The sequence below is a fragment of the Astyanax mexicanus genome, chromosome 11 (genome assembly GCF_023375975.1).
Source record: "Astyanax mexicanus isolate ESR-SI-001 chromosome 11, AstMex3_surface, whole genome shotgun sequence".
Classification (NCBI taxonomy): domain Eukaryota; kingdom Metazoa; phylum Chordata; class Actinopteri; order Characiformes; family Acestrorhamphidae; genus Astyanax; species Astyanax mexicanus.
The window spans coordinates 33,925,969-33,937,117 of record NC_064418.1 but is presented as its reverse complement, the minus strand read 5'-3'; positions in this window follow the sequence as shown (position 1 = coordinate 33,937,117).

Below are 11,149 nucleotides of genomic sequence, written 5' to 3'. Positions count from 1 at the left end.
TTTTGAGCTCCGCGAATGAGCCACAGTGGCGGTGCGCGTTCACGCTCTCGGGCGACCTGTCAATCAACTTGCCCTCAGCTGTCAATCACCACATCGCCACACCCCTTTAAATATCACGGAATAACTCCTATAAAACATATTAACTTTAAAGAAAAACACTAGGGGTTATTAACACAGGAGGGGGGCTTGCAGAATGTACAGAGCCCAACTTCCAAAAATTTTAGATGAAAGATTCCACCATCTCTTATTCAGTTGAAAGGAAATAGGCAGAGTTAAAAGTTGTACTGGAGCCAGCCACCAGAGGGCGTAAGAGACATAGTGGCTTCACTTTTTAACTCCTGTCCTGCTGTCCCTACTTAGATACAGTCTATGGTCTCTCCACTCAGGCAAAGCCTTCTGAATTAGAAGGAAAACCTGGCAACACCCCTGTTCCTTACTAGTGTCGCATAATGCGCCTTATAATGAAAATAGACGTTTATTGATAGTGCGCTTTATAATCTGGTGCGCCTTATAGTGCAAAAAATACAGTTGTTTATTAGTCGAGATTGTATCGGTTTACTCTTTTTGGAGAGAAGCCTCTCCATTTTAGTCCATGGCAACGTATAACCTTGTACTTATTGTTAAAACTGATTATTTTGGAAACTGCAGTTGTTTAAAAATGCTATTCCTGAATTGTGTACATCTAGCATCATCCATCACTGGGCTCCTCTGACTTAACTTCCACACTGTGTATTGGACATTGAAGTGAGTATTGTCAAACTAATCAGAAGATAGATAGGTCTTGGCCTTGGCAAGTTAAGAGACAATATGTGTTAAGAGACAACCCTGTGTTGGTTTAATAAATAGTCATGTCTATTAAGGGGTGTACCAAATCCTGGACCTGCTTAGCTATTGCCTGGAAATGTTTTTGTATTATTATTTTATTTTATTTTATTTTATTTTTTTTAAAAGGCTTTGACACTTTTTATATTTTGCTTCTTTACTTTATTTCTGAGGTATTAACTTAATTTTCAACATTATTATAACACATGTAAGTTATGTTCAGTTTATTTCTAAGCCATAAGCCATACTAAATTCAAAGTGCTGGTAAATTTCCATGTGAAGCCTGTGAATGATGAAGCACAGCGATATGAATTAGGACAGCAGATTTGAAGCCAGATTAATTACCCTCAGAGGCATTTATACATCACTGTCAGTGATGCACCCTGGAAGTGTCAGTCTACCTGTTCCACTTCAGCTCCAGTGTGTCTCAGGCTGGCTGCTGAATCTGGAATCTGCAGCGGCTCTGTGGAAGCTGTAAGTACACTGTTTTTATTATGGCTTGTAGAAGGTACCAAACAGGGATTATGCCTAGTCTGGGACTACACAACATTTTAATGTTGATTTCTCATTTAAAGGAAAATGTAAGACTGGGCTAAATCCATGTCTGGGAAACCGACACATTGGTTGGCTCTGAAGATTATTACTGATGTGGGTATTGTGCATTAGCCAATTTTTATTAGTTTACATTGTGTGAGAACCTAATGCAATCCTAAATACAGCAAAGATAGAGTGGTGAAAAAGAAGTTACTACTTTACAATAGAATATATATTATAAGAGCAACATTTCTAAACTAACATTTTAGGACTTCTTGTCTTTGTTAATTGCTATTTTGTTTCTATACATGGCTAGACTTTTCCGTTTTGAATACTCAGTACTACTTTGGCTTAGAATTGTGTAATATACAGATCCAAATGCAGAGTATATTGTAAATATTAGATTTTTGGGGTGAATACTGTAGTATATGCAGCTCTGGAAAAAAATAGAGACCATTTAAAATGATGAGTTGAATGAAGATGGATGATCACAAACCATCAAACCAAACTAAACTGCTTGAATTTTTGCACCAGGTGTGGTATAAAGTTATCCAAAAGCAGTGTGTAAGACTGGTGGAGGAGAACATGCCAAGATGCATAAAAACTGTGATTAAAAACCAGGGTTATTCCACCAAATATTGATTTGTGATTGTCCAAATGCATGCAAGTGAAAATATACAGTTATTAAGAACATTTTATTTCTGTGTAGTCTAATGGCGTGAATACACGTGAAAAAGGGCCAAAATTAGAGTACCTTGATAGTGACCAGAGGTGGAAAAAGTACTGAAAAATTATAATTAAGTAAAAGTACCTTTACTTTGCTAAAATTCTACTCAAGTAAAAGTAAAAGTACCCATCTAAAAATCTAAAAGTAAAAGGTACTCAATTTAAAATGTATTTTGAGTAAAAGTTACATAGTTACTTTGAATTATTTGATGTAAAAAAGTCAAACAAATCATAAATTAAATTGTTTTTAATGAACTATTATTCCACATAATAATTTGGACCTTTTAGGCAGTATTTGTTCAGACCACTCCATGAAACATTTTCAAGTGGCATAGGTTTCTGATCCATTTTTTTTCTTTACTGTTAAAAAGTTATGGTCATATAGGTGACTATTAGGTACTTTAAAAATTACAAATTACTCATAAAATCTACTCAGTTACAGTAACTTGAGTACATGTTATTCATTACTTTCCACCTCTGATAATGACCCATTGACTCTTATCTAAATATGTGTAATATCTGCAGGTAATTTATGCCATGTTGTCTGTATTTACTGTGTAGTACTGTGTGTTTATGTGAATCAGTCACGTGTTTAAGAAACTGCATGGTTTGTAACAGTTGAACAGCAGTGAAGGTGCTTCTCTGACAGTGTGATGACAGATTGTGGCCACTAGAGTGGGCTGTGGGTTTGTAGAGCTGATTCTGAGCTGTTTGATTGTTTGGATTGTTGTTGCAGCTCCTCGGACAATCTAATGCTTCTCAGCCAACTGTGAGAATCATTTTACACAAAGTTATCATCAACTTTCACCCACATTTACTCTCATAAACATTTCAAATCACACTTCAGAAAGAGGCACTGCAGTTATGTTCTTGTAGAATATGGATAATTTCATTTACAGATAATTAAATAGAGATGTACTCAAACTCATATTGGGAGTGTTATGATATGAAATTATGAATTATATATCTATATATATCTTTCCTTCCAAAATTCATAATTTTCTGTCATTCTGTACTTTTTTTTTTTAAGTGACTCTTAATAGACCTAGCTTTACACAATGGTCCTGTCACTTACATTGAACAATGATGAACTCTGAAAATAAAGCAATCCACACAAAAACATTCTTAATTACCTTTGTTTTACATATTAATCATTTAATTAAATAAAGGAATAATGCATTTTCTTATGTTCGTCAGAGGAGAAGTAAAGTGGATCTCAGTATTGCTCAACTGGTTTCTGAAATCTTTCTCCTAAATCCCCATTAGGAGAAAAGGGAAGATAAACATCTGATAAACATATATTTTTGTTTTAGTACCTTCCTCCACCTTCCAGCATGTATGTGCACTGTGTAGGGGGACACTTTTATAAAACATTGGTTTAGGCATTAGACATACAATTTACGACAGTTATGAGTCATTATGTACTTTTTGTGAAGTAACTCTAAATAGGTATTAATAGTTTCAGAATAGTTTCAGAACAGTCCTGTCACTAACATCAAGGAAATTCTGACCGAGTTGTTTATACTAGAATGATTTCCCATCAAATCATTCTTATTAACTTTTAGTTTTACATCAGAATTTCAGAAGCAGGAAAAATGCATTAAGTTGCACACTACTCTAAAACAGGACCTAAACAGAATCATGTTTAGGAGAAATAATACAACCAAGAAAAGATCTAAAGAATTTCTTTCTTCTGGGTAGGAATTAAAGGTATTGTAAAATGTTATATTCCATTATGTTTGGGCACATTAGACAAGAAATTCATTCATTGTTTCTAAAACTCCCCTGTTACTTTAATTGTGCAAAATAAGCTTAATTTACTTAATAGATTTCTATACAATAAAACATTTCATTTTATTATGTTTGTCTGAGGAGTTTTCAGTAAAGCAGATCTTAGTATTGCTTCACTGGTTTCTCAAATCTTTCTCCTAAATCCCCATTAGGAGAAAAGGGGAGATGAACATCTGCGCTTAACTGTGGAAGGTTTGGGACACAAATAAGAAGAGCATGAAGTCTCATTCTGTTCTGATAGACTGCTGATCTGTTACTGAGATGAGATGTAAAAGACAGCTATATAAGAAATAATAAGATGTTGCACTTGTATTCTATAAATTGTATCAGCTGAGATTGAAGTGCGCTTATTCTGACTGAAAAAAAGATTAAGCCACATATGAGATAATTTTGATCAAAGTAAAATAAATAAAAGGTTGTTCTTCATAAGCTGAAGTTCAGAATCAGGACCAAATGCTTAAATCTTACAAGATTTAAAACAGGACCTAAACAGAACCATACATGGGAGAAACAATATGACTAAGAAGAGATTTTGAGGATGTCTTTCCACAGGGTAGGATTTACAGGTATTGTTGTTTATACTGGAAGTAAAGCCACATTATTTGCCTTCTAATCTCCATAATGATAAGAGAGTGGCAAATATTTTTTTTTGTTTTCTTACCTTTATCTAACTTATAGCATATATATGTACTGTGTTGGGGAAAATATTGTAAAACAACGATTTAGGCATTAGACAGACAATTCATTTTGTACATACTTGTGAGGTAACTCTTAATAGGTAGTAATAGTTTCAGACAACTGTACTATCACTAATATTGTGGAAAATTCTGTTCTGTTGTTTTCTGAGTTTTCTGAGTTGATTTTACTAGAACGATGCATTTCACATTGAATCACATCAGGAAAAAATACATTAAATCTCACACTACTCTAAAACAGGACTTAAAAAGAACTTTGTTTAGGATAACTAATTTGACTAAGAGGAGATCTTAATTTTTTTTTTTCTGGGTAGGAATTAATACTATTGATTTTTTTTGCCTTCTAGATTCTATCGAGTTAAAATAATAAATTCCATAATGTTTGGGCATTAGACAGGTAATTCATTAATTGCTGTTAATTCATTAAAAACTGTCCTATTACTATAATTGTAAAAAATAAAATACTTAATTGACTTAATAAGATTCTATACAATAAATCAATTTCATACCAAACCACTTATCTTAACAATTTCACTATGCATTCAGAAATGCAAAAGTTGCAATTGCCTAATTCACTTTAATGTTGGTCTTTGCAGGCACTGTTACTGCCTGACACGAGTCTGTAGCTGCTCTTTAGAGGCCTTAAGAGCAGGATGTGATGGAAGGGAGCCACTACTACCTGCCATTATAGTCCAGTCGCTCTTCTGCTCCAAAGTCCACAAGACTGTGTGCAGGTCAGCCGGTTCACAGAAACAGACTGATCTGTCTATAGCAGGAATATTCTGTCTGATTTGGTCTGAGCTGAGTTTTTCACTATAAGTCGGAGCTGCACCTTTTAGAACTGGTTAACAGGATTAGGGTTTGATAATAGCCATTTATTAAACAAAGTACAAAAAAACTTGTACTGATTCATGAATGTGATGTGATAAAAGGTTTGCATGAAGTGCACCTAGAGACACTCCAAAGTATGTGGTGGTAATATGACTCTGACTCGTTCTGCCTGAGTTACTTAAAGAATATAAGCATGTCTTTTGAGAAGAGGTCAGCAGGGCTGAAGCAGGAAGAGCCATGGAAAGTTTTATCCCGAGGACAATGGGGATTCAAAGTGGTCATGGTGTGTTTGTGTGTGTGTGTGTGTGTGTGTGTGTGTGTGTGTGTGTGTGTGTGTGTGTGTGTGTGTGTGCGTGTGTGTTTTCTGTGAGGGACATGTACTCTTATCTGCACTCAGAGTGAATCATCAGCATACACATAGCAGTCAGGTCAAACTCTGGCTCAGTCTGGCTCAAACATGCACTTATACACACACTTATAAGCACACACCCTCAGGATTTCTAATGCTACATTATTATGAAACTTTTTAGACCTTTTAGGCCTTTGATAAATGCCTAGGAGTTAAGAAACGTATTCAGCTTCTCTCTCTCCCTCTCTTTTTCTCTCTTGCCTCCACAGATGTCTAAGAATGCAGGAATCCTCAGTGACATTTTTATTCCTCTCCCCCCTCCCTGTTTCCCAGCACTCAAGAGACTGTCGCAACCCCTTAGGTCTGGACAAGAGAGACGAGTTGTGCATATGCAACAAAGCCTAATTTATTGAAGAGGAATACAATAGTTCCTGGCCGGGAGCAGGGCGGAATGGAGGAGGATCCACACGCTGCATCTGCACTGCAATAAGAACAATAGGAGAAATGCTCCTGCCCACTTCTATACACTGGCAGTTTTATTTTACACATCACGCAAGCCAACAAGCAAGCGGCTGCCCATGGGACATTACAGCAGCTGTGATGTTTCCAAAAAAAGCACAAGTATATCGGTGCTGTCTAAATAAACCTGGTATCTCTAAAACTCTAAAAGAATGTTCATTTTCAAAAGAAGGAAATTGTGAAAATGCTTTAATGCATCACTCAGTTTAAATTTTAAGAAAGTATAAGGTACCATAGAACGCATTTATTAAGTATTTGAATAAGTTGTTTTTCATATATAAACAATAACATTATGTGATTTGGTTTGGGCAAAAATGCTTAGAAGTTTGTTATCTTAGAATAAAACACGTTTCTTTTAGCAGATATTGTTGCTGTCCTCTTAGTGTGAAGTGCTATTTGCAAGCTAAGGAGATTGTAGTTAGGTTCTTTTTTTTAGCCCTGACTCTTCAGTCTTATTGATAAAATCGGAATTATCACTTGTTTAAAAACACATATAAACATTAAAACTGTATATCAATGCATTTGCAGGGCTAGTAAATAGATAGAACATATCAATGGGTAGAACAAATTAATATATGTGTTAAGTTCTAATTTAGAAGGTAGATCAGATTGTTTTTAAGAGAGCAGATGTTGGAGAGAAAAAAGATGTTTAAAAAAAAAAGATAGAGTGTCCTAGTGTTAGCTTCTAGCCTAACACAGAACATTATTCCTGCTATTTCCTTCCCGCTTCTGTGTGCCTGGCTTAAGCTCCTCTTCTGTGGACAGTGACACTAGAAAAGTCACGCTCACAAGGTCTGGTTCACATAGCAGCCTGTATTAAAATACACTATATTGCCAGAAGTATTCACTCCCCTATCTAAACTATTAAATTAATCTTACTGATAAAAGGGTTGTGTGTTCAATACCCAGGTTTGCATTTTACACTGCTGAGCCCTGGAGCAATGCCCTTAACCTTTAACGCTTCATGCACTTGTGCCCACTGTCCACTGTGTGTGTGTGTGTGTTTACTGCACAGATGGGTTAAAGACGAAATCAAATTCCATCTGTGTAGCACAAATGCTAAATGTGGTTGTCTTTGTCTTTGACATTTTGGGAGTGTTAATATAATGAGTCAAAGCTGTTACAAAACAGTCTTGGGGGTTGGGAACTGGCTTTTGGTTGAGCTAGTCTCCGACAAGAGTGTCCGTTGAACTATCCTTAGAAAAATATAATTTAACAATTGTATGATCTAAAAGAGCTGGTGTCCTCAAGAAAAGATAATAAAAGTTTAGACAATAAAAAAGTGTTGTTTCTACTCTTTTCAGCTGAGCTAGGAATAGAAACAGTACCTTGTACATAAGTGTTTGTACTGCTTTTTTTTTTTTTACTTTTCCCATTGTGCACTCCAGCATATTTCCCTTCATTTGCCTCTACAGAACATATCTCTCTGACATGTCACATTTGTGTCATTAATTTCATTATGAGAATAATGAGCGAGACCACAGCTAAGAAGTATTATTGGTTTAGAAATGAACAAATTGCCTATCTTCCTAGGACTGTCCTCTTACATTGGTTTTCTCAAATTGGATGTTTCTTATCATGCGTGGAGGTGATTAACATAATTAATGGGCTTCTTGATATGATGGGGGTGGGTGGGTGGGGGGGGGGTTGGTTCTCGTCTGTCGTTGCCTGAGATTCCTGGAGAGTGATGGCCCCAGCTTTCATTCTAATTACACTGCACTGCGTAACGCGGTGCTTTATTTTTTCAGACAGGCTTCAGCTTTTGTCTTCTATCTCTCCTCTGCCTGCTCTGCCTGCTCTCAGCTTCTGGCCTGCTCGCCTCAAGATGGATGGTCTGTGCGGAACATGCATTACACTAGGCCTGTCACCATTATGATTATGGCTGTAATGGTCTATTTTTGACCAAATAACACGAAAGGCGTCTCATTCACACGTCCCTGCTCTGCGCTCCTGCCTGAAGGAGGAAGGCATCGGCGCTGACCTGAAATTGCTAATTAAAACGGACAGTGCCACCCATTAATAAGACATGACATGTAGTGACAGTTGGCATGGAAATGTGAGCGTGAGATAGGCTTTTAGAGCTGCTGCACATCAGCAGATGTTTGGTTTCCGGAATTTAAATGATTTGATTTTCGTCTTTGTTATAAAAATTGGTGTTTGCACACATGCGCTCATCCCACCCGAGACTATCCAACGCCTTTCAAAGGTCGTTCAATAGGAGCTGCAGTGATGGTGTGGATGGACAAGCATGTAGGTTTTGTTACACTGTGTCACCCAAAGCCTGACTTTTTGCTTCACTGATTTTTCACTACAATATCATCTCTCTTGTCCTCTTTGTTGGCTCTCCTTTCTCCCCCCACTCTCTTTCTCTTATGTGTTGCCTCCCTCTCTCCTCTACAGAGGTGCAGTCAAACAGAAGCACTCTGGCATGTTTTTCTCGTGCTGAGGCCTCTCTCATGTCTCCTGCCCACTCTGTGCTTCTAAGCATGCCCCAATTAACACACAAAAAAAAAGAGAGATAGGGGATTAAGATGGCCTCCCATGCGAGGAGAACACTGAAGGAGGAGTCCTGCATGCCAAGAGAAAGCTGCACTCATTTATCTTTTCACATCAACACTGATCCCACCCTGCACTCTCTTTTCCCTTTTCCACAGCTCTAAGTTTGGGATGGGGGCTAGATCATGTGACAATGCATTCCAAATTCGGAAGGCTATATTTCCTTGAAGAGTTACAGCAGGCGAGGCAAAGTGACATCCGGTGAGGAATTGTCTTCTTTTCTAAGCAGAGGTTCAGTCTGGAGCTTCTGTGCATTCTCACTACTAGTAGATGAGCAACACTTTATAGTTTATTATATTGTTTACCGGGCAGCAGTACATATCCCATTGCTATACACACCTATCTTTTACATTGCTTTTCATGCTGACAGTGGCACCACAAGCCATAATAAATCATTTTCATAGACTGATAAAGAAGAACATGCTGTGTTTTTAAAGCTGGTGTAGGTGAAAAGCAGAAGATCCAGTTTGGTGTAATCTATTCAGTGAGCTTCAAATTATGCGTTCACACTATTCATCTATTCATTCAGTGTCAGAATGCTTTCATACTGAAGGTATACTGATAGCATGAGTTCATCTTACAACATACCATAGTGGAATATTGTGCAATATATTTTGTACACATTATATATAAAAGTTCTAAGACTGCTCATGCTTTTACAGACAAGGTTTAATGCCTGTTTGGGAAACTGCCCCATAGTGTATATGGTGTATATGGTATCTTATGGTGTATACAGCAATAGTCCCTATAATATTTTATGTATTAAATTAATAAGGAAGTAGAACTCTTCTTAAAGTCTATGTAAAATGTTGGTGTGTTTTAATTCCAATTTTTTTTGTTTTTTAATTGGTCTATTCAAAAAAGAGCAACTGCCAGATTCACATCCTATCAAAAAGTGTAAAACAACAAAAATGTTTTTTTTTGCATGACAGTAATGATTTAAATAGTTGAGTTGAGGAGTGTATTAACCTGTTGTCCATTTAAGCTGCTCAGATGTTGGCTAATTAATAATTGATTCTAATTCCTTGAGCTCCAGACTGTTGAATATGTTACATTTGAAAGTATTAGAGAACATTAGCATATTATTATAATCATCAGAAAAAAACAGTGTGTGTTTTCCAAGACAGATGAAAACTCTATCATTATAATGTTTTCACCTAATTACTGGGAAACTCTGGTTGGGGTCATTGTAAGGTCTGGAAACTCCTAGAGCTTTACATGCCTATAGGCTATGATGTGAAAGCCAACCATTTCAGATTGTCAGGTTTTAATATGCATGTCTCCCTCTCTAAAACTAACCTAACATTTATATTCCCATTGTTATATTTTAATTAATCAAATCCCAGGGGTTCTATAGAATGAGCACTACTGTGTTTGAGTGTTCTGGATAGGCTTCTCTTCACTGGTCAGTTTGACCTGCACTCCAGGTCCTCAAGGCCTCTGCTCAGACTAGAGGTCAGTCATTATTCATTGTCTAGAAACTGTCACAGCTGATATGTTGGAAAAATAAGCACATATGGTGGGATGTATTTACATCAGGGCTAATAGTATAATATTGTGACAAGCTCATGCATTCATTTCTGCAACTAACTGCAGTCATGTGAGCACAACTGAGCTGAGCTGAACAAGTCAATTATTCTATTTAGCTGTTAGTGTTGTGCAATGTTAAAAGTAAAGTTCCTTTAGAAACTTTTCGTGTTTTTTCCATTTGAAATTTTGGACTATCTGCTTAAGGTGCTTTAAGGATCCTTCAAAAGGTGTTTGAAAAAAATTGGGAAACTTTCTTCTGAAAATCTTCCCTTGTGAAAAGTAAGTATACTTAAGAGCATTAAAAGTATGTTTAGGTAAATTAGGTAAAGAGTAATAAAAGTAAATTTTCAGTTAAATATATATTTATGAAAATACATATTAGATATACTTTCTATCTATCTATCTATCTATCTATCTATCTATCTATCTATCTATCTATCTATCTATCTAAGCAATATGTTTTAAATTATATGTTGTGTTCATAGAAAATATATAGTGGCATTAAATACTGCTTAAAATGCACTTCAGTGTATTTGTTTCCCAGTAACATTAAAGTGTACACAATATGTGCATCAATACACAAAGTAGTACATTTACTATATACTTCAGGTATATTAAAACATATGTTTAAAACACGTTTTTAAATATATTTAACTTCAGAGAAGTAATATGAAAAAACACTCAAAAGCACAAATAAATACTTTATGCTGTATTTTAATATAGCTTAATTACAACTGAATATACTTAAGTTGGCTTAAGTTGTTCCAAAATAGTACATTTATTATGTATTTAAGTA